The sequence below is a fragment of the Saccopteryx leptura genome, chromosome 3 (genome assembly GCF_036850995.1).
Source record: "Saccopteryx leptura isolate mSacLep1 chromosome 3, mSacLep1_pri_phased_curated, whole genome shotgun sequence".
In the NCBI taxonomy this organism is placed as follows: Eukaryota; Metazoa; Chordata; class Mammalia; order Chiroptera; family Emballonuridae; genus Saccopteryx; species Saccopteryx leptura.
The window spans coordinates 317614713-317639984 of record NC_089505.1 but is presented as its reverse complement, the minus strand read 5'-3'; the positions used below and the strand labels follow the sequence as shown (position 1 = coordinate 317639984).

The 25272-nt window shown below is 37.0% G+C and overlaps 1 long non-coding RNA gene and 1 pseudogene across 1 annotated transcript; both read right to left on the bottom strand.

Moving 5' to 3' along the window:
• Positions 1–16655: 16655 nt before the first annotated feature.
• Positions 16656–17899, bottom strand: LOC136398018 (uncharacterized). The gene is made up of 3 exons (XR_010749965.1): positions 17783–17899; positions 16878–17005; positions 16656–16753 (listed from the first exon to the last, which is right to left on the bottom strand). It is a non-coding gene; the product is annotated as an uncharacterized lncRNA (long non-coding RNA).
• Positions 17900–21899: 4000 nt separating this feature from the next.
• Positions 21900–22667, bottom strand: LOC136398017 (small ribosomal subunit protein uS3-like; annotated as a pseudogene).
• Between the last annotated feature and the right edge of the window lie 2605 nt (positions 22668–25272).

Sequence of the window (25272 nt, the reverse complement as noted above, 5' to 3'; positions counted from 1 at the left end):
CCCCTCCTTTCCCTCTCACAAAGGGAAATTCTTATGCAGGCAATCAATAATCATTTGGTAAGTTATGATTTATTTATTTATTCAACCCAGACACACATTAATCACTTAATATAAAATATGTATTGAGCCTGGCTCTGAAGATATCTCCAATTGGCAAATAGAAGATAGGTGTACAAAATAAAATTTTAATAAAGACAGCTTGGCCCTGGCCAGTTGGCTCAGTGGTAGAGCGTGGGTCTGGTGTGCAGGAGTCCTGGGTTCGATTCCCGGCCAGGGCACACAGGAGAAGCACCCATCTGCTTCTCTACCTCTCCCCTTCTCCTTTCTCTCTGTCTCTCTCTTCCCCTCCCGCAGCCAAGGCTCCATTGGAGCAAAGTTGGCCAGGGTGCTGAGGATGGCTCTATGGCCTCTGCCTCAGGCACTAGAATGACTCTGGTTGCAACAGAGCAATGCCCCAGATGGGCAGAGCATCGCCCCCTGGTGGGCATGCCGGGTGGATCCCAGTCGGGTGCATGCAGGAGTCTGACTGCCTCCCTGTTTCTAACTTCAGAAAAATACAAAATAAAATAAAATAAAATAAAGACAGCTTAATAAACCCAATAATATAACAATGGCCCAATAGCAACACAGGATGAGGTAAGCAATCATCTCTGAAGGGACTGGGAAAGTGATAACTGAGGAAGTCTTCTATGAAGACTAGGACTTACCACACATGTAGGTTAAGAGAGGGCATATGGAACAAGCACATGCAAAAAGAAGACAGCATGATGCACATAGTTTATTTCTAAAAAGAATATATAACTAAAGGAACATAAGAAAAGTTTCTGAAAATGTGAAGAGTCCTATGAGTTGAATGATGTCCCTTAAAAATTCATATGTTGAACTCTTTTTTTTCTTTTTATTTCCTTTTCAATTAGATTTATTGGGGTGATACTGGTTTACAAAATTATATACAAGATTCAAGTGCCCGATTCTACAAAAATCTCTGTACATTATATTGTGTGTTCACCATCCCCTAAGTCTCTTAACTTCAGACAAAGAGTCCTGACCTAAGAGATTCTATATTAGTAGAGAAAGATAGACAATAAAGAATCGGCACAAATACAATGTTAAATTAAACAGAGTAACAAAGATTTTATTTTAAAAGTGTGGCCAGACTATCAAGAGATAGGGAAGCACCAGCCCAGAGCTAGCAAGAGCAGAAAGCCTGAAGGGATAGGGAGAAAAAGCAGCTAGTGAAACCTGTCGTGAAGTCAAATTCAAATCGGGCAGAGGGCAGCTGGATGTCACTGGTATACAGCAGGTATGTATTGTGTAGTTACCATAGGCTTGATATATGTTTCCTATTTCCATTCTAGCTAGCTTTTCAATTCCTTGATTTTTGTGGAGAGAAGGAACAAAGTTTTTGATCTGGAAACAAAATCTTTCTTACTTTCCAGTATTATGAAATCTTATCATCATTGCTTTTTGTTTCTTCTTTTATCTGCAAGTTCTTTAACTTACAAAGACATTCATTTGCTAAAATTACTTTTAAGATATAATAATACTTAATTATTCTTTTGACATGTTATTGTAAATAATTGTTTAAAATATTAATTGATCACAGATTTGCCTGGGATTCTCTCCTTAAACGAGGAAACAGAAATTAGAAGGTAACTTTGAGATGCATTAAAGCATGGAAATCATTAGAAAAAAAAAAGGGTGGGTAGCCTGACCAGGTGGTGGCACAGTAGATAGAGCATGAGACTGGGACGCAAGGACCCAGGTTCAAAACCCCAAGGTCACCAACTTGATCATGAGCTCATCTGGTTTGAGTAAGTCTCACCAGCTTGATCCTCAGGTTGCTGGCTTGAGCAAGGGGTCCCTCTGTCTGCTGTAGCACCCCGGTCAAGGCACATGTGAGAAAGCAATCAATGAACAACTAGGGTGCTGCAACAAAGAATTGATGCTTTTCATCTCTTCCTTCTTATCTATCCTTATCTGTCCCTCTCTCTGTCACAAAAAATAAAAAATAAAAGATGGGTAGATATTTCCCTCTATTGTCTGATGTTTTACCTTTAAGGGACCCATTACCTGACTTGATATTTTTAATAAGAATCTAGTAAATAGTTTTAAACCAAGATAGATTATTAAAAATAAAAATGCAAATATTCTTGGTTATATATGTATATTATTATTGCTTATCAGAAACTATGTCATATGTCTGTAAATTATATATGTATTTATAACTATTCCATATTTATATCTATACATATAATATATGTGTGTCTATGAGTTCCATGAAAAGTTGTTTGTCTTATGTATTCACTGTTTTTTTAAAAAATTTAAGTTTGATATCATTAATTAGCATTAATTTAAAAGGTTTATTCATATTAGTATAAGAATCCTGTGGAAAAAAATAACAGCAAAGTTTGTTAATGTGAGCTTTCCTGTAGCACTAAATTTAAATTTTGTCTAAAAAATTTTAGATTTTTACAGAAAACAAAGCACCTTTAAGACCTATAATCTTATTTTTCTATTACTTATTTTTCTTTCTACAAAATTATTAATCATATTTTACTGACCAAAAGAACACTTATCTTCTTTGCTCAAAATCAGATAGTAACAACAGGAGATCCAATTTCTTTGATTCTAATTCACCATCATTATGAAGGTCTTACCTGATAATAGTACTTTTTTTCTGTATTGAAAGTTGTTTTCTGGCTAGAGAATTTTTTAAAATTCTCTTAGTAGACTCTGGCCAGTTGGCTAAGTGGTAGAGCATCAGCCCGGTGCATGGAAGTCCCAGGTTTGATTTCCAACCAGGGCACAGAGAAGCAGCACCCATCTGCTTTTCCACCGCTCCCCCTCTCACTTCTCTTGATCTCTCTCCTCTCCTTTACTGCATACGTGGCTCAATTAGAACGAATTGGACCCAGGAACTGAGGATGGCTCCATGACCTCCACCTCAGGTGCTAAAAACTAATTCCAGTTGCAATGGAGCATGGACCCCAGCTGGACAGAGCATCGCCACTTCCTGGGCTTTGCCAGTTGGATCCCAGTTGGGGCACATGTGGGAGTCTGCCTCCGCCTTCCCCCTCCTCTCACTAAAAAAAAAAAAAAAAAAACTTCAGTTAATAACTTCTGCAGCCCTATCATTGCTGTGTCATATTTTGTAGTGTATTATATTAATTAAAAGTACTTCCCACCTGCCAAATTAAGAGCAGGTAACATCTATTCCATTTATAAAAAAGGATTGATTAGTAGTAGGAGTATCAAAATATGCTTTTGGAGGAGGGTGTCAAGAAGCAGAATTTGTTTGATAAGAAACATCAAATTAATTGCCAAGGAAAAATAACACAAGGAGATAACTATGTGGATAGCAATTGAAATTTATTGGGAAACCCGCTATCCAGAAATAACCACTGTGAACATTTTACTATGTACATTCTTCTTTTCTTTTTCTGTGTCTGATATGTATGTGTGAATGTTGTATTTTCCACACAAACGGTATTAAATTTTATATAGTTTTGTATCTTGTGTGTGTGTGTGTGTGTGTATATATATATATATATATATATATAATTTTTATTTTTATTTTTTTTAATTTTTTTATTTTTTTATTATTCATTTTAGAGAGGAGAGGGAGAAAGAGAGGAGAGACAGAGAGAGAGAAGGGGGGAGGAGCTGGAAGCATCAACTCCCATATGTGCCTTGACCAGGCAAGCCCAGGGTTTCGAACCGGCGACCTCAGCATTTTCAGGTCGACACTTTATCCACTGCGCCACCACAGGTCAGGCCAATATATATAATTTTTAAAGATTCAAAGTTTTAGTTCCCACACTGATAAAAATAATTCCATGAATTTTGTAAACCATTGCATAAATGCTATAGTGTAAAAAAATTTTAAACAAGTGTTAACATATTTTATATGGAAACATATATATTTTTTAAATTTATTTTTTAGATTTTATTTATTCATTTTTAGAGAGAGAGAGAGAAGAGAGAAAGAGAGAGAGAGAGAAGAGAGGGAGGAGCAGGAAGTATCAACTCCCTCCCATATGTGCCTTGACCAGGCAAGCCCAGGGTTTTGAACTGGCGACCTTAGCATTCCAGATCAATGCTTTATCCACTGTGCCACTGCAGGTCAGGCCTGGAAACATATTTTATATACTGTTATATAGTCTCATGTATATTAGTTTCCTAAAGTTGACAACAAATTACCATATATTTGGCAGCTTTAACTGAAATTTATTCTCCCATAATTCTGGGGGCCAGAAGACTGCAATTGAGGTGTTGCAGGACCACACTCCCACTGAAAGCTCCAAGGGAGAATTCTTCCTGCCTCTTCCAGCTTCTGGTGGCTGCAAGTTCTTTGTCTTGTGGCTGCATCCCTCCAATCTCTGCCTTCATCTTCATATGGCTTTCTCTTCCATGTTTCTGTGTCTCAAACTCCCTTTCTCTATTTTTTTTTTTTTGGTATTTTTCTGAAGCTGGAAAAGGGGAGAGACAGTCAGACAGACTCCCGCATGCACCCGACCGGGATCCACCCGGCATGCCCACAAGGGGCGATGCTCTGCCCATCGGGGGGCGATGCTCTGCCCCTCCGGGGCGTCACTCAGCCGCGACCAGAGCCACTCCAGCACCTGGGGCACAGGCCAAGGAGCCATCCCCAGTGCCCCGGCCATCTTTGCTCCAATGGAGCCTTGGCTTCCGGAGGGGAAGAGAGAGAGAGGAAGGAGGGGAGGAGGGTGGAGAAGCAAATGGGCACTTCTCCTGTGTGCCTCTACCGCTGAGCCAACCGGCCAGGACCCCTTTCTCTATTTTTTTTTTTAATTTATTCCTTTTTTTTTTTTTTTTAGAGAGGAGAGAGAGAGAGAGAGAAGGGGGGAGGAGCTGGAAGCATCAACTCCCATATGTGCCTTGACCAGGCAAGCCCAGAGTTTCAAACCAGCGACCTCAGCATTTTCAGGTCAACGCTTTATCCACTGCGCCACCACAGGTCAGGCCTTTTTTCTATTTTAAAAATTTTTTTTTTAATTTATCTTTTTTTAAATTCCCTTTATCTTTCTCTTATAAGACCACCCTAAATCCAGGATGAGCTTTGCTAGAGATCCTTTTTTAGATCGGCAAAGACCCTTTCCCCCATTAAGGTCATATTCATAGGTTCTGTCTGGATATCTCTTTTGAGGAGCACCATTCAACCAACTCCATCATGTCAATAAATATATATATGAAGATATAGTCATTTCTCTCGATATAATGGTTCACTTTTCATGGTCTCACTGTATCATAGATTTTTAAATTGTATATGTCTAATTTTGTTTCATGGATTTTTTTCTATATCGTGGGATTTTGCAGTATATAGGTATTTTTATATATTTATTATTTTAATTATTTTTGCAGTAAAATAATCATTTTCTAGCCTAAAAATGGAAAACAATGTAAAAATATTAATTAAAACATATTAAAAGAATATTAAATCAAAATAAAATATGTAGGAATCAGCAGATGAGCTATAATGCTCTTCTTGGTTTTGCAGTACATTCATCTCATTGTCATCACCTTCATCATCATCAGTACTGCACAGCTAGTTCATCATCATCTTTATCATTCAAGTTGTAGTATATTCACTGATGAGTACCCATAGAGAATTTTACATATTGTTAAAATTACATAGGTTCAAGAGTGTAGAAAGTGTTTAAGAGCATAAGAAGTGTATATAAGAGTGTGGGAAAGGATTATAAGATTGTGGAGAAGGTTTATAAAGCCTTAAAATATATATAAATAATAAAATAAATATAAGCTCACTACTTCACGATTTTCACCTATTGCGGGTGGTTCTGGAACCTAACTCCCACAATAGATGAGGAACCACTGTATGGATAAAGAGAGAGAAAAAGAAATGTGAGGGATAGGAGGGGCAGGCCAAGGTGAAGGAGCACTTCAGAGGGGAGAACTTATTAGCATTTTGAGCACTTTTGGCACCCAAAATGCTGAGGAAGTTCCGGTTTTCTATGTTCTTCTGTAGGCAGAAATTTGAAAGTAGGAGGAACACACTAATATATACTTTATTCTGAGTTGCTTTGGGCTAGGACCAACTATTTTTCATACTTAGAGTCCTGCACGGTTCTGACATGTTGCTAAGTGTTCAACAAATACCTGCTGTATGAGGAAGGGAATTTCTTTGAGGGTATGTGAGAAGACCCTGTCAAGTTTTAAGAGCAGTGGAGATGGTACTGTGGGTCTAGGACTGAAACAAGCTGAGGGAGCTTGTGTAGTTGTTTTCTGAACAGGGGAGTTCATTTTCTCAGGTTCTAAGAGAGCAAAAGGACTCAAAATGGGATTCAGTTGTCTCTCAGGAATATTTCGAGACTAAAGAAAGAATTTGAGTGTGAGAATTATTTAAGATAGCCGCACACAAAATAATACTAAAATATCATTGACAATTCATTACTCTACAATAAAATAGACATCTGTGGGCATCCATTATAGCAAAATCTTTAGGTTTTCTGTTGTTCTTGTTAATAATTACAAATTAATATATTCTTCTACTGGAATTGAAAAGTAATATCCATATAACTTTTAATTATGTTTTATTTCCTACTTCTGTTTTTTTTACAATATCTTAGAAAATCACCATACTTCTGGAAAGAGCAAATTTCCGTATTTATTTGACACAAGGCTACACAGACACAGAATACTTTCTCTAACACACAAATAGAAAAAGTCCTCACAGTGCTTTTGCAGAATAGGACATCAGACTTCTTATTTTGTCACTTTATTTTAATGATCAGAGCCAGAAAGGACCAGAAAATGTGTCCTCATCTGACAGAGTAACACAAACCACAGACCAATGACATTTCATAATGGCCTTGATGGAATTTGAGACCCTTACAATCAAAAACTGCTTTCTTTGGTTTCTTTTTTTTTATATCTCAATAAATTGGAGTATCTGCCATATAATGAATGCTTGTAATAACTGAATTATAAAATAATGCCTAAATTTACCAAAAATTCTGGTCCTTTCCTTCCTTGCAGTAATACTTGTGCTCCAAAATCAATTAAATGTATACAATATGGGGCAAAAGTAAGTTTACAGTTATGAGAATTTGAAACACAAAGTTTATTCTTGTATTATTATTCATTAACTATTGTATTATTTTTCATACAAACAATTATAAATATAATTTTGCCATACTCTGTATAAATATAAATAACTGCTTGTCATTTGTATTAATCTGTGAGTATTTACCACAGGGTAGACATGTGGCCATGCCAACTTATTTCACCCACCCTTCGTTTTCTAAACTAATGAAAGAATTGTACAAAAAAAACTGTAATTTACCTATAAACTTCATAGAGGATGATGACAACATTCTCTCACTGTAGTTTGAATTTACGGTTGAAGGGATTTTAATCACTATGATTTTATTGTCCTTAATCTCCAGCCCTTGTTTTCTTTTCTTTCTCTCTTTCTTTCTTTCTTTTCTTTTTTTTTTTTTTTTTTTTTTTTGGTTTGTTTATTGTAATGATTCTAGAGAGAAGAGAGGAAAGGAGAGAAGAAGAGATACAGGAACATTGATTAGCTCCTGTATGTGTCCTGACTGGGGATCAAACTGGCAACCTTTGTGCTTTAAGATAATGCTCTAACCAACTGAGCTATACGGCCAGGGCTCCAGATCCTATTTTTAAACATCTCCCAGCACCAGTGATTTTTCTTCTTGGGGCATGTTATTAAAAAACATTGTGTTTCTTCCTAATTTATAATAAAACATTTGAAGAAAGGACTTACCTCATGTAAGACCAGTGTTCATCTTGCACTTTCCTCTTTAGTTAAAATGAATTTCATCTTCTCTTTTTCATTCTGCTGTATTTAGTCTTTCCTTAACATTATGACCACCAAGAAAAAGCTTAATTACTTTGGTAAAGAATTTGCAGCCCTGGCCAGTTGGCTCAGTGGTAGAGTGTTGGCCTAGTGTGTGGAAGTCCCAGGTTCAATTCCCTGTCAGGGCAGACAGAAAAAGCAGCCATCTGTGTCTCCACCCCTTCTATCCTCCCCCCATCTCTTCACTTCCTGCAGCCATGGCTCAAATGGTTAGAGGAAAGTTGACCCCAGGTGCTGAGGATGGCTCTATGGCCTCTCTTCAGGTGCTAAAATAGCTCGGTTGCTGAGCAACAGAACTGCGGTCCAGCTGGGCAGAGCATTACCTGATGGGGGCTTGCTGGGTAGATCCCAGTTGGGGCATATGTGGGAGAGTGTCTCTGACTCCCTGCCCTGCACTTAATAAAAAAAAAAAAAGAATATGCTGGACTAAAATAGGCATATGTTTCCTTTGCATGATCTATTCTACAGGCTTGAATATGTTGATTATTTAGAACCTATCAAACAAGTTATCATATCTATTTTGGGGACCTGTCATTGGAAGTAATAGTTTTGATTCTCATTCCTTAAATGATAGTTCAGGTTAACCAGATAGTCTTACTTACAGAAGGTTTCCATAAATACCATGAATGGCTTAATATATTTGAACTATTAGTTATGACATATGCATAGCAATAATAAACTATAATATGGAGCACAATGACACTAATCATTTGGCTTTGGTTAAACTTTATTTAATGTTTTCTTGCTTGAAAGCTCTGCTACTACCTACCTCTTTCTTGTTCATCAGTTCATCAGCTAAAGCAAGCTGTTTTTTGCTAGAAAATTTCAAAAACATTGAATACTTCTTATCTGGAAAGAGTATGGTTGCTTTTCTATTTGAATAAAAGTTTTCAATTTGCAAATGACTACATCTTATTGTAAAGATGAAAATAACAGAGAAATATAAAAAATTAAAAACAGGCAAATACTTTTTTGGTGTCCTACTCCACCCTCAACCCTTTTCCATACTCAACACTTTGATGTAAAACTTTCAAAATGTTCTTTAATTTACATTAAGTATATACACACTCTAGCTTTGTTTTTTATTTTTCTTTCTAATGATTTAGTTCACCTTATATTTAATTTTTGTAACTCTTGTTCCTTGCTTAAATATTAAACCTTGGAAAGCATCCATGTCAGAAATGTGCATGTGTCTTTATGCTCTTTAACCATTCACAAGTATTCTTCATTATGAATAGATGGATGTATCATAAGAAACTAATTCATTTCCTTATTAATATATGTTTTCCCTTCTCAAGATTTTGTTATTAAATATGTTTTCATTTTTATGTATGTCTATACACATGTACATATATTTCTGCTAAATATTTTCATTACTGTTTTGGTAGACACAACTAAATTGCATTTCAAAAGACCATAATTATGCTCTTATTGTATATTAGAATATCTTTTTTTCCCTATTTCTTGTCAACACTGGATGTTATTATTTTAAATATTGTTAGTTGACTGGAGAAGAATATCATCTCATGTTTTATATTTTATTTAAGATTATTTATGACATTGCTGATACTTTCATATGTTTATTTTTTAATTATTTTATTTACACACATATAATGAAATACATATTTTTAGATCATTGGCTTTTAATTTTGTTCATGATGTCCTTTGATAGATAGGAAAAACTATCAGATATGTGTAATAAAGTTATATTTTTAATTTTTATTTAGTTTTTACGTGAGAGGAGGGAAGATAGAGAGACAGAGTTCCGCATGTGCCCTGACCAAGATTCACCCAGCAACCCCCCTTCTGGTGCCAACACTCAGACCAACTGAGCTATCTTCAGTGCCCTGGGCCAATGCTCAAACCAATCAAGCCACTGGCTGCAAGAGGGGGAGACAGAGAGAAAGGAGAGAGGGAAGGGAAGAAAAGTAGATGGTCACTTTTCATGTGTCTTGACCAAGGTTCAAACATGGGAGATCTGCACACTGGGCTGACACTCTATCCACTGAACACCTGGCTAGGACCAAAATTATATTTTTTAAACTCATGGAAAACTACTAGTGAAATATAACTCTCAGATAATATCCATTTCTTCCAGGATTCTGTTATTCTCCCAAGCTCCATGTAAGCTTTCAAAAATCATGCATTATTTAAAATCCCAAACCAGAGTAACAGCTGATTTATAGAAATTGTTTGTTGTAGTTATTTTCCTCAAAAGACGATCATTTTATATTCAGATATGACTAATTCATAAGACTAGAGGGGAAGGGCACATAATTGCCATAGCAATTGTAGGGGAGAAAAGTATGTGGTAAAAAAGAGGAAGGAAACAGAAAACGGTTAAAATCCAGTTAAATGGAAATAAACATGATTTGCTATGAAAAAATAATAAATTTTTCCAATTTTATTTTATTTAGTTAATTACAACATGGTAGTATATCTAGGAGGTATGACACCTGTGTGTTAAATAGGGCTCTGAGTACACATGGCTTAACATAGCCAGGAAGGCAGAAAGGAAATGGGTGCTACCGAATTCCCACCTAAGAAATAGGTTCCTGACACCCTATAAGGATATGGGAAATCCTAACACTAATGACCTCTTTGAGTTAAGACATTAAATGTTTTTCATACAATAAATGCCACTTTCGAGGACATGCTATTCACAATGTAATCCAATTGAATTGTTCTTGATCATCAGTGTTACAGTTATGAAAATATTTAACTAAAATCTAAACACTTAGAGAGTAAATATAGGATGGTAAAATTGTGATGCAGTATTTGGATTAGGATGAGACAACCAAATTCAAGAGAAAAGTATATTATAAGGTGAATTCAACCCAGGTGAGTTTTTTTTTCTTTTTTTCTTCCTTTTTATTTTCTCTTTCCTTTCACCTTGCATTCACCAAACATATATATAACAGGCAGTCTTGTTATGTAATGAAGATATAAATATGGAAAATACGAGTGGTGTCTAGAGGGGCTCATATCATAGTTTAGAGTAGAATTGAGGACAAAACTGTCATTTTTTATCTTCTTCTGTTTTTTATATATTTTTTAGTTGTCTAGGAAGAGTGAAAGCTTTGACCACATTCTTGTTAACTAAACTAAATCAGTTTTTTATTAGTTTTCATAAACACTTGATACCAGACTTAGTAATCATAACAAAATTCCTCACAAAACTAGAATATCATATGGTGGTATTCATGAGCTTTAATGTTCAACTTGCATATCACAAGTAGTCTGAAATAATTATTACTTTATATGGGGAGTCAAAGAGCATCTTGATACAGATTAAGCTTGAATTATTATTGTGTCAGCTTATAATTGCAAATTTATATTATTATAAAGGTAAATATATCAGTCATTTAAAATATATAGTTTTACATATGTACATGTGATTCATAAGTGTTGCATTGGTAAGACCTCATTGAATTCATTCCATCATTCTGTAAAATAAAGATTCTTATTTTCAGATAAGGAGACCAGAGTTTTAATGAGGCTACATATCTTTTCTAGAATCTCATAGCTAGTAAGTGGTGGGAATGGAATTTTAACATAATTTTAACAAATAAGGCTTTTTATTTAGCCATTTACTTCCCACTAGAAGCTGCAACAGAAAATTGGAACATAGGAGAATGCAGGTTTATTAGGAAAGTAAACAGAGTGCTGCAAGAGTCTGTTGGAAGCAATATAGAAAATATAGAAAAGGACAATTTATTATAACAATCCCTTATATGATCTGCTTAGTGGTTCTCAGCACATGCCCTCAGTGAAATGATAGTAGCATATCTTCATCACTCTGTTTCACTAGATGTATGACCATATGTCCTTAGCTTATGTCACCTAGCAACTTAGTTCCCTTTCTTTGGGCATGGTCAGTCAGTTTCTGGAGTCCTGGTGACAAAAAGACCCACCTGACATATTTAATCATTTTTTATTGCCTCAAATATACCCTAAGACATTTATGTGTCTGTGTTTTGTGTGAGAAAATGTAAAACCAGTTTCAGCCAATGGAGGCCACAGATATGCAGATAGCAAAAGCAGAAAAGTAATACTAGACTCTAGGGAGGGAACGTGACTCTAGCTACATTAAGCCAAATTCAGTGATTAGTTAGAAGAATAATTGTGTTCCTTTGGGGTCCCAGAGGGACTTCAGAGGCTGGATTTTGAAGTTACTCCTGAGAGTCTATAAATAAAGCCTTGCCCTTATGGCCAATTGACTTTTCATCATGGTTCTAAGATAACTCATTAGGGAAAAATAATCTTTCAACAAATGGTGCTGGGAAAATTGAACATCCACATAAAAAAAAATAGGTTGAACTCCTTTCTGACATCACACAGAAAAATTAATTAAAATTGGATCAAAGAAAAAGAAGAAAAAAGAAAAACATTGATCTCATCACAATTAAAAACATTTGTGCTGCAAATACTATCAAGAAAGTAGAAAAGCAACCTATAGAATGGGAGAAAGTATTTATAAATTAGGTACTAATAAAGGCCTAGTATCCAGAATGTATAATATATCTATGACTCAACAAAGTCAAAGTCAAATAACTCAATTTAAAAATTGGTGCTCAATTTAAAAATTGGTGATCTGAGTAGGTAGTTTCAAAGAAGATATACAAATGGCCAATAGTCATATGAAAGAGAAGAGTTTCAATCATTAGGAAAATGCAAATCAAAACCACAGTGAGATAATAACTCACATTCACCAAGATGGTTATAATAAAAAAATAATAATAACAAGTGTTGCAAATGAAGAGATATTGGAACCTTCATGTGTTGCTAATGGGAATGTAAAATGGTATAGCCACTATGTGAAAAAAAATAACCATTCCTCAAAGCATTAAATATAAAGTTTCATATGATTTAACAATTCTACTCCTAGGTATGTACTCAAAAGAAGTGAAAACATGTTCAAAAAGTTGTATGTGAGCCTGACCAGGTGATGGCACAGTGGACAGAGCATCGGACTGGGACACAGAGGACCCAAGTTTGAAATTCCAAGGTTGCCGGCTTGAGTATGGGCTCACCAGCTTGAGTGAGGGGTCGCTGGTTTGAGTGTGGGATCATAGACATGACCTCATGGTCGCTGGCTTGAGCCCGAGGCCACTGGCTTAAACAAGGTGTCATTCGCTTTGCTGTAGCACCCCCCACCCAGCAAAGCACATATGAGAATGCAATCAACAAACAACTAAGATGCTGCAATGAAAAATTGATGCTTCTCATCTTTCTCCCTTCCTGTCTATCTGTCCCTATCTGTCCCTCTCTCTAACTCTCTCTGTCAAAAAAAAAAAAAAAGTTGTACGTGAATGTTCATGATGACATTATCTATAAGATCTAAAAAGTTGAAACAACTCAAACTTCAACCAACAGATGAATGGTAAAACAAAATGTAGATTATCTATATAACAAAATATTTGTGCATAAAAAGGAATAAAGGACTGGTATATACTACAACATGATAAACCCTGAAATACTATGATAACTGAAAGAAGCCAGTCATCAAAAACTATGTATTATACAATTCCCATTATATAAAATGTTTAAGATAGGCAAATAGAGACGGGACATAAATTAGTGACGGTCTAAGACTAGGAGGGGTTAGGGGAAGAGGAGTAACTGCTAATGGGTATAGGATTTTCTTTTGGGCCAATGAAAATGTTCTAAAATTAGGTCATGGTGATGGTTATTCAACTCTTTGATTATAACAGAAACCATTAAATTTTATATTTTAAATGGGTAGGGCTTTTAGTATGTGGATTTATCTTAAAAAAAGGTCTTATAAAAGAGAGAACCAAGGTGTACAGACACATGGCAAGTCACAGAGCATCTTCTAGGAGAGGACAGCAGGATATGCTCAGAAGACTGATTAGAGGATGGTCTGGCTGCCCTGGCTGGTTAGCTCAGTCAGTTAAGAATGTTGACCTGAATCAACAAGGTGACAGGTTCAATTCCCCGGTCAGAGCACACATGAAAAGTAACCAGTGAGTGCATGACTGAGTAGAAAAACAAATGAATCCTTCTCTTCCCCCTCTACTATCTCTCCCTTCTTTTTTTTTTTTTGTCTCTCTATCAGTCAATAAATAAAAAATAATAATAATTAAGTCCTGACTAGACAGCTCGGTTGGTTGGAGCATCATCTTGAAGCTCAGTGGTTACCAGTTCAATCCCAGGTCAGGGTACATACAGGAACAGCTTGATGTTCTTGTTTTCCTGCTCTCTCTAAAAAAATTCTGGCTAAGGTAGAAAAAGGTGTGAATAGAGTTGTAAACAGAGGAAACAGCATGTGCGAAGCCAGAGATAGTATGGCATGTCTAGTAAATGGTGAGCTGGTTATATATCATATGTGGTATGGAGACATGGCATGTGAGGTGGGAAAACCTTTCTTCCATTGGAGGGATAACAAAGGACCAGACCATGAAGGGTTGATGCCATGCTAAGGAATTAGGATGTTAGTCAGAAAGTACTGCCAAGTTGTTAAAGCTGGGAAATACCATGACTCAATTTTTTGTGATATAGAACAGTCAGTTTTGTAGCAGTTCTGAAGCTGTGTGGACAGGAGCAGGGAGGCAGATCAGGAGGCTGAGCACTGATCCACCAAGGGCTTGAATAAGAGCAAAACCCAAAATTCAGCAGACGGACAAGCAATCTCATAGACCAGGGTCCCCAAACTTTTGACACAGGGGGCCAGTTTACTGTCCCTCAGACCTTTGGAGGGCTGGACTATAAAAAAAAACTATGAACAAATCCCTATGCACACTGCACATATCTTATTTTAAAGTAAAAAAAACAAAACGGAAACAAATACAATATTTAAAATAAAGAACAAGTAAATTTAAATCAACAAACTGACCAGTATTTCAATGGGAACTATGAGCCTGCTTTTGGCTAATGAGATGGTCAATGTCCGGTTCCATATTTGTCACTGCTAGCCATAACAAGTGATATGATGTGCTTCCTGAGCCATGACGAGTATGTCCTGCATTACCGGAAGTAGTACTGTAAGTGAGCGACACCGCACTTTGCAGCGCCACCACATACAGTACTCCAGGAGCACAGGATGCGGATGCTCCTGTAGAATATTGAGGAGAATCCTGTGCTCCTCTCACTGACCACCAATGAAAGAGGTGCCCCTTCCAGAAGTGCGGCAGGGGCCGGATAAATGGCCTCAGGGGGCTGCATGCGGCCCGCAGGCCATAGTTTGGGGACCCCTGCCATAGACCCTTAGGCTTCATTCTAGTCTGGGTTGATACTTGACACAGCAGTTTAACCAAAACCTTGAAGTACTCTATTGTTATATTTAAACATGAGGAATATTGTTTTAGATTCAAGATCTAAAGATACTGCTTCCATATCTGGAGTTTATTGTCTCCAAATTAAGTATGTAGTTGTGCATATCCATCACACAAATTACCCAAGTTACAGATATCATCTGAGATAAACTCATTTACTGTCACCAAAAGACTAACCAGGCTAATTATGAACTGACTTTATTGCATATACCTAAGTGAGAAATGGAAATTAATCAATAAGTTTTCTCTCAACTGTGTAATCAAATATTTCAGGTTCTATTGAGTTTTGTGATAATGAAGCGTGAATTTTTACATTCTGATTTTCAAAATATAATGTGCTATTCTAAAAATGTTTATTCTGAAATCAGCCAGACACCAATTTCAAATGGTATTGACCCTGGCATTGAGCCAATAAGCCTGGCCTAAAGGGTACAGGCAGGAGAGAAGGATGACATACCAAGGGGCCTCTAAAGCCAGATGGATGATTTGATTCTTATTAGCTATTTGTGGTATTTCAGAAATAGCTGTTACATCCAGAAGAGAACAAAATTCTGTTGGCGATTAACCTATGATCATTTTAGTAAAACTACAACAGGTGGAGAAAACATTATAATAATGAATTAATGCAGCATTTCCCCCTAATTTATCCTTTACCCAATCAATCATAAAGTGTGTGAGTTAATAAATGTCATGGTCTTTATTTTACAGCTTAGCAATCAGTTAAGTAATTTGTAGAGAGTTGACAATAGGACAATGACTAAGTCTTGGAGAGCAAGTGTCTAATAAGTAGTCTGGTCCTCTCTTAAGGGCTAAGAATCCCTAAAGACTGTCCAGTTGACCTAAAATTCGAGACTCCCCTATGTTATTTTTTCACGTCATTGAAATTCATGGGGAGCTTCTCCAAAACTCAAAATGTTTTAAAAAACCCAAATTTTATCTTGTCGTACATCTACACAATACAGTAGCACTCAGCCATGCAAAAGAAAAAAATCCTATCATTTGCAACAACATGGATGGACCAAAGGTATTATGCTAAGTAAGTTAGCCATAGTAAGACAAATACTGTATGATTTCATGTATATTTGGAATCTAAAAAATCTGAACACATAAAAATAGAGACTGGAATAGGGGTTTCCAGGGACTGAGAAGTGATCAAAATGAGATGTTGATCAAAGTGTATATACTTTCAGTCATAAGATGAATAAGTTCTGGGTTTGAATTCCAGTTTGCCTATTTCTCAGCTGTATGACTTTTTCAAGACCTTAATCTCTTTAGAAAACTGATGTTTTTATTTTGTAAAATTTAGGTTAACAAATATATAATTTGAAACAATAGTTATATCTAACTCACCAGTTATCACATAAGAAATTCCATTTTTACTTAATAAACATTAGTTCTTATTACTACTTTTATTATCATCATCAATGTTATATTAACAATTTCTCTTAAAGATAGCCAAACTGAAATCAAATTTCTAAAATTTTAGGCTTGTGGTAAGCTCATCTTTCATAATATTTACAAGTAAGAAAAATTTTAGTATGGAATTTGTGAGTTGGCGTTCATGTCTGAGGCAAGAAGATATGAGTGTGACCTAGAGAAAGAGAGAGAAAGTACACATTAGCCTTGGTTCTCTTGCTTTAAGAGTTTATATCTGTTCTCTAAAGGCAGAAATTTTAAAGGAGATTTCAGAGGAGGAACTCAATAGAATACTCAACTTGACAGTTGTGTCTTTTCAGGATTGTGGTCTCTACTGATTGATTGGCATTGGAGTAGGGGGTCATCAGTCACTGCATCTGGTCCTGATGTCAGTCATGGCATCACTTCATGTGGTTTTGCAGCTTTTCTGAGTTTGGAACAGAAACACAACTAAGCCTTAGATGTTATCTGTAGTTTGATCAAATCTCGGTCTCTGTTGTCAACCAACTCAAGGCTTTGTTCTTAAAATTATTTTATATAGGTCGAAACCTCATTGTCCTGAGGGCTTGATGCTTACCAGAGTGGTTGTGCAAGGGATTGTATGGGAGTTGTATGATGCTAATCTCCTCTAAGGGAGCCTAAACTGTATGACTAGTGACATATTAGAGGAAGAAAAGTCACCCTGGGGAATAAGGTCCTAACCAATAATACTGTTTCCTCTAGTTTTGCCCATTGACAGGCACTCAGGACTTCCCATTCTGATGACATTCCATACCTGGCACATTGTTTCTCCTCTGCTCAAGACTGTCTAACTGCCTACTTTACCAGTTATATTTTCAAATTGGTGTATAATATGATTTTAGGAACAAAGAATACTCTAGACAGTTCCCCCTTTCACCTTTTCCCAAACCAATCCTATTTTTCTCTAATTATTTTGTTCTAAAATTACATTACTAAGATGGCCTCCCTATTAAGCACAAATATCCTTGAGGAGGGGAAGAACTTTGAACTTTTAGTAGACTGCAAAAGGCCATCTCTATTTGCATCCTAAAGCACATCTCTGGACTGTGCTTACATTCACCTCTTCTAAAGGAATAGACCTTTCTTTTTATTTATTTATTTATTTTTATTTATTGTATTTTTTTGAAGTTAGAAGTGGGGAGACAGTCATACAGACTCCCACATGTGCCTGACCAGAATCTACCCGGCATGCCCACCAGGGGCTGATGCTCGGCCCATCTGGCATTGCTACATTTCTAGCACCTGAGGCAGAGGCCATGCAGCCATCCTCAGCACCCAGGCCAACTTTGCTCCAATGAAGCCTTGGCTGCAGGAGGGGAAGAGAGAGATAGAGAGTAAGGAGAAGGGGAAGGGTAGAGAAGCAGATGGGTGCTTCTCTTATGTGCCCTGACCAGGAATTGAACCTGGGACTTCCACACACCAGGCCAATGCTCTAAAGCTGAGCCAACTGGCCAGGGCGAAATAGATGTTTCTTAAGGCACCTTGCCAGTCCTGTGATTTGAACAACTGAATACAGCAGCCCTCCCAGAAAGAAAATAATATTTAGCTGCAATAACAAAAATAATTCCTAAATAAAGCAGATACTATATAAATCAGTAACCCCTAAATTAGAAACACAAGCCATGGGATGTAACAGACTTCTTGGAGGTGATATAGTTCAACCTTCTAATGATTCAGCATCTTTTCTATGATACTATTGGTCTCCGAATATCTGCACTTCTATCGCTGGGCTATAAAAGAAAGGATTTTTTTTACATTTTTATTTATTAATTTTAGAGAGAGAAGAAGAAGAAAGAGGAGGAGAGAGAAGGGAAAGAAGAAGGAGAGGGAGAGAGAGAGAGCGAGAGCGAGAGCGAGAGCGAGCGAGAGAGAGAGAGAGAGAGAGAGAGAGGATTTGCTGTTCTACTTATTTATGCAAATCCCTGGTAGATTCTTGTATATGCCCTCACTGAAGATCAATCCCACAATCTTGGTGTATCGAGATGATGATGAACTCACCAGTCAGGGCCTATAGTGAAAGGGCTTTAAGCAAAAACACCTTGGGGATACAAATTCATCAACAGCAATACAATCTTTTTTTTTCTTTTTTTTTTTTTTGAAGCTGGAAACGGGGAGAGACAGTCAGACAGACTCCCGCATGCGCCCGACCGGGATCCACCTGGCACGCCCACCAGGGGTGAAGCTCTGCCCACCAGGGGGCATTGCTCTGCCCCTCCCGGGGCGTCGCTCTGCCACGACCAGAGCCACTCCAGCGCCTGGGGCAACGGCCAAAGAGCCATCCCCAGCACCCGGGCCATTTTGCTCCAATGGAGCCTCGGCTGCGGGAGGGGAAGAGAGAGACAGAGAGGAAGGAGGGGGGGATGGAGAAGCAAATGGGCGCTTCTCCTATGTGCCCTGGCCGGGAATCGAACCCGGTTCTCCCGCACACCAGGCCGACGCTCTACCGTTGAGCCAACCAGCCAGGGAAGCAATACAATCTTAAGCATGACCGGTAGCTTCTTTGAGGTTCTCCTTTTTCACTCTTGAAAGGAGGAGTATGTGATAGGCACTTTCTAAGGATTTTTTGGAGTAGGCCTTTTTATGTCTTCATAATTTCCAATGACTGTGAACTCACTACTATATTCTTTGGACAGCTCAGATTATTAGTAACAACATTATTACACTGAATCAAAAAATGTTTCCTCACTAGTCCCTCTACTTCATTTTTTTTTTTTTTTTTTTGGAGTTACTCAAAACTAACTGAAATGTTCTTCAAATATTTGGATATTGTGAGTATGTTCTCTTACTTCTTTCCTCCTTAGGCTAAAGAAACCCAAGGGGCTCAGTCATATTCTCTGTGACAAGATTCACAGATCTGTGCCATCTGCCTTTGAGCATATCTTTGTTTGCCAGTACCCTTCTCATACATCCGAGAACTAAACACAATGCAACAAATAGAATAAAGCAAAAATGAGTCATCTACATTACAGTATTTTTCTCAGTTTAGCTCTAACACATCTGTTTCTTAGTCAATCCTCAACTGGTTGAAACTGACTATCAAAGTGCGCAAAAACAGGTTAATAGTAAGTGGTTACTAATTTACTTAGTGTCTTAATTTCAAAGGCTGACTGTTTTCCAGAACTGTTCTTATCCCGAGGCATAACCATGATCTTCATAAAGGAATAATGCTATTTCTCAAGTAATTGTTTTCAAACAGAGGTCTGAACATTCTCAGAAATTTTACTAAACTCATGAGGGCTCTTGCAAATAGATTTTTATATATACTCAATTGTAAGCTAACCAATGACTTATACTGATCTAAATATTATAGAACAAGAGATGTCAAGAAAGCAGTCATTTAACATCATTGTATAACTTGCTGGCCTGAGGTTATACATGTTTGTGAAATCTTTGGATATAAAAATAAGAAAAAGTTAAAGATACCATGTTAAAAGAAAATTAATGGCCACTATAGAGTCTAAAGGCTTAAAAGTATTTCATCTACTTCACTTTTTCCTAGCTGACACAAACTTAGATGTCCTTAATGTAGATGACAATATTTATCCAGTATAATAGGTAGATTGAATGGAACTGATGGACAGAGTCAATTTTATTGATATGACAAGGTAAATGCTTAATCAATATTTGCTGAATTGAATTATAATAACCAGACCAACCACATACAGCTACATTTATAAATCATCTTTAGTGTGAGTTTATGTAACTTGAGTGTGAGACTTTATATACAAGTCTACTAGTATTACTCTACTTTTCTAAATCTTAATTCTTTTTCATAAGATGAAGCTTATAAACATTCCTGAAGTGGTTGTGAGAATTAAATGACTAAAATAATTTAATAAAACACTTAACCAAATGTCTGGCAATAGAAAATCTTTAAAAAATTATTGTGAATGTTATGTGCAATAATAAATTTGCAAATAGTCAATCTGTCAGACCATTTGTATCTTGCCTAAATTTGAAAGAAATCATTGTATTTATCAAAAAAAACTAATAGATTTTCACTGGAAATTTCCTACTTTTACTTTAGAAGATAAATATGGTAATAATACTAGTAGTAAATAGTTATATAGTACTAGACAGAATTGTAAGAATTTTACATTTGTTAATCTGGTTAATGTAGCAGAGGTAATTCATTAGTTATTCTACTTAACTTCTTTAATAAATGCATAATCCAGCAAGAAACAAACAAATAACATTTGATTTGAGATTTATCTGGCTTATATAGTACATTTTAGAATGCTTTAGAAATATAATCATTATGTATTTAGTAATTTTCTAGTAATCTCTTCGGCAATTTATTTAGTAACTCATAATTTCACTTTGATAGTGCATCTTTTATTTTTTCCAACAGTGGACAATTTTAATGTTGTTTACTTCTGTGTTTCAGGCTCTTCATCACTGGCAGAAATTCCCTTTACACTTTAGAGAAATTGAGAATTAAATAAGAAACTATGTGAAGCATAACATAGTACAACTCAAAATATAATGATCAGAGAATTTATTTTCCATGTGCAATGTAGATTTTCTTATGCACCAGGAAAAGAAAATCATCCCTCTTCTACACATATTCCTTTTCTAACTCTATGACCCTGACTGCAGATGAGTTATTAACTACAGATGAATTAGTCAAGGTGTGTCAGCTCTTACTGTCAACTTTTACCCCCAACAAGGTATCTCTCTAGTTAGCTCTACTTGGATCCTCCTGTTCGGGATCTGGTCTCACAGGTACAGTTGGAACCAAGAGAATATCAGGGAAAGCACAGAAACATTGTGAGCTAGAAAGCCCTTAAAATCAATCAAATAATGCTATGATGGGGTAACATGACCATCAGTCTGAATACTGCATGTACACAGTCTAGTCCAGGGGTCTCAAACTCAACTCAGCATGTGGGCCGCAGAGCAAGATCACAGCCCTTCGGCAGGCCGCACTAGGTCTACAAAAGGCAACTGTTATGCAACACTTTTCTCACTGCAGTTGAAAACAAAAAAAAAATCAGTACAACAAGCACAATCGTACATGCAGTTTACTCAGTGTCACAAAACGACCAGAAACTGTAGTTCGCATCACAACTGCTGTTAACTAAGCTAATATCTAGCTAGGATGCTAGAGAAATGAAAAATACAAGTAGGCCCCTAGGCTTACTTAATTTTATCCAAAATATTTTGAACTTCGTGGATTAGTCTGCGGGCCGCACAAAATTGTTCGGCGGGCCGCGAGTTTGAGACCCCTGGTCTAGTCAGACCATTCATCTTTTAAAAGATTTTGTTAAAGGTCTTTAAAGAGCAACAGAAGTCTTCAGATTGAGCTGCCAAGGAGACACTGTTATGCTGTGGGTACTGGCTGGGGCATTGCAAGCAGCTCTGGCTTCTTACTCTTCTTTTGCAAGATAGGGATGTTGGCAGTATTTCATCTTTGGGTTCCACATGCTCACATGTTGGGCAAGGGCTTCTTAGGGTCTATTTTACCACGTGGGTCCCAAGAAAGTATGAACTTCACTTTGATGCCCAGTGTTCCTCATTTGATCAGCAGATTTACACAACAGTGTCAATGTCTGTAGTAGTTGATAGTATCTCCACTGTGGATCATCAGCCTATCGACAAACTCCATGGATTTAGCACTCTGTCCTGGGAGTTTGCAAGATACCACAACCTTGCAGACTTTGGCCCCACACTCCATGGAGGACTGCAGCACATCATAGCAGGCCCTTTGCACAGCAAGGCTTCTGAAGAATTTGCAACACAGAGACTCTGCCTGGGCAGTGGCATACAGACCTCTCGTGGCCACCATTTCATCAGAAAGCTCTACACTGCCCTCCAGGAAGCCAAAACTCTTCCCAACTACAACTGTCAATTCTTGTATCTGTCGGCCCTTCTCACCAAGAACATTCTGCATACTGGTGACCAAAATACTAATTTCTGTCTTGGTTGATATAATTCAGACCTCAACTCCAGAGCAGCTATTTCAACCAGCCCCCGAGTGAAAAAGTCATTCAGTTAAGCTTTGAAGATACCATCAGCCACAAACTTCCTCTTCTTGACAATCTGTATGTACTCCATCTTGCTCCTATGTGCTCCTGAAAGGGAAAGTTGGTAGTTTTGTCTATTCAATAATAATATGAATCTGATTGCTGATACTGGAAAGCTGACTATTCACTATATGATTTTCCATGTATATAAAAGATAGTTAACAGTCTAAATTAGAGCTGAATTCAACAGATACAGGTTTCTTGAAAAAAAAATAAGCATCCACTTGAATGATACAAAATGGGGAAAGAAAATGGGATTCTTTAAAGACTCCCAGAGCATTAGAGGATAAGTTTGAGAATATAAAAAAATGGACTGATCCTTTATTGTTTCCAGGGGGCATATCAGACTTTTAAATGCAGATGTCATGCTGAGGCTTGAAGATCAATCTGTTCTAAAATGAAAAAACTCATACTAGTGGGCAGGCAGCTCCTTTCATTTCCAGCAGAGGAAAATAAAGATGTGTACTTGGAGATGACTCCCTGTTCTGATATAATTCACTCTATGTATTCCCTCTACGTTTTACTTATCATCCTAGTCAACATAATGCAGTATTAATTGGCTGGAGTCAATGCTTCATTGAATACAAGTAAGAACTTTTAAGTTTTAAAAAAATATTTTCTGTTTAAATTAATCCAAGAAGTGTTCTGTCTTGACAAAACAGTCTATTACCAAATACTTGTGCCTACACCTCTGCCTCCAGGCTGGCAAATGAATTAAACAAAAAAGATGGATGTGTTCAATATATCAGTTTAATAGTCCATATTTATGAGTTCTAGGCTTGAAAAAATGGACAAATTCCTGAGGTGGCTTGTTCTGGTTCTTAATCACAGTTTAGTCAAGATGCTTCATTGTATATCTTGACAGACTGGTTTCAGGATTATTTCTTCTCTTTCAGAATTCCATTAACACTAATATCTCTGGCTGAATATGAATGACTCTCTCTTGACCACCATCCTGCCTGCCTTCTCTCTGGCAGCCCAACCTCTGAGAGCTGGCCAGGAAGAGGGCACAATGGAAATCTGGTGCCCAGTCTCTCAGAACTGCCTCCAATCTGCCTTTTGAATGAACTTAAAGCTTGGGGATTTGCTGCCCAACATGAAATAAAGACCAAAGTTGTCAAATAAGTGAGTTTTAAATAAATTGTGGAGTGATGTAATTATGATATGCATGGTTAGATTATTGCTGGCAAATCTGCTTCCTACAGCACAAACTTATTAATATTTATTATTATAACACCTTAAAGTTTTCTGTTTCCAGAAAGCCCACAATGCTTTACATGTTTTGAAAGGCTAAATACTTATAGCATCTATATACAACAAGTCTAAATTCTTAAAAGACCTTTGGACATCAGTTATTGATCCATTCAATATTTTTAGAACAGACATTTGTTGAAGACCTATTATGTTCCAGGCTTGGGCTGAAATAGAGTGAAAAGTGAGGACTAACTAGCCTCTAGTCTTGAGGAGCCTCTCTCGTGTTTTATAACAGGGAATAAATGATAAGTCATAAGACAACGAGGTATTTACAATGGCATAGTCACAGTGAACTTTGGGAGCTCTGAGGGTATAGACAGCCCAATCTTGGGGCTGAGACAGAGTGGACTGCCCAAGCAACGGATCAGGGGCATAAAAATGCATGGTCCTTGAGAGGGATTCTAAGAAGGCCAATGTTGTCCTATATACATTCCAGTGTGATGGATGTAAAAATAAAGAAATTTGAGAAGTAGTAAAAGTAAAAGAGTTTGGAGTTAGTGATTATTTAGAATGGGGCAATAAGAAAGGAGGAATTAAGACTTACTCCCAGGTTTCCACAGATTGCCTGGTGATTGTATTGACTAACCTAGATTATCTGGAAGGAACATGGTTGGGATAGAAATGCTTTCAGTGTGTTCATGGTAAGGGTGGTATATACATGAGGCAACTAGATATATGTGTTCATGTTGAAGGGGAAATCTATATAAAATTAGGAACTTTTCACAGAGAGGTAGCAGCTCAAACCATGACAGTGTGTGAGTAGGTGAGTGAATGGGTGGATGGAATCCCGAAGTCTCACAACACTTAGGGATTAGATAGATGTTTATGTGTCTGCTTCAATGGCAGTCAAGCTTTGGTTTCCAATGTAAAGATTTGTGATAGACAGAATCACAGCCCACCAAGGGTGTCCACATCCTAATCACCAGGACCTTCAAATATGGTAGGTTTCATGGCAAAGAAAAAGTAAGGGTGCAAATGGAATTAAGGTTGTTAATCAGATGACTGTAAAATTGACTATCTTGAATCATTAGGGTGAGCCCAATGTAATTATAGGGTTCTTAAAAGTTAAAGAGGGAGGCAGAAGAGCCAGTGTCAGAGTGACATGATATGAGAAAGACTTGACCCACAGTTGCTGGCTTTGAAGGTGGAAGAATGAAGCCAGGAGACAAGAAATGCAAGCAGCCTAGAGGCTGGAAAAGCAAAGAAAGGGCTGCCCCTCCAGAGCTTCCAGAAAGAGTGCAGTCTTGCTGATACCTTGAATTTCACCCAGTGAAACCCATTGCAAATTTCTACTCTCAAAGTAATAAATTTCTATTGTTTTGAGCCACTAAGTTTTTAATAATTTGTTATAGCAACAATAGAAAACTAATGATGAACTGTATCTTGATTCTTG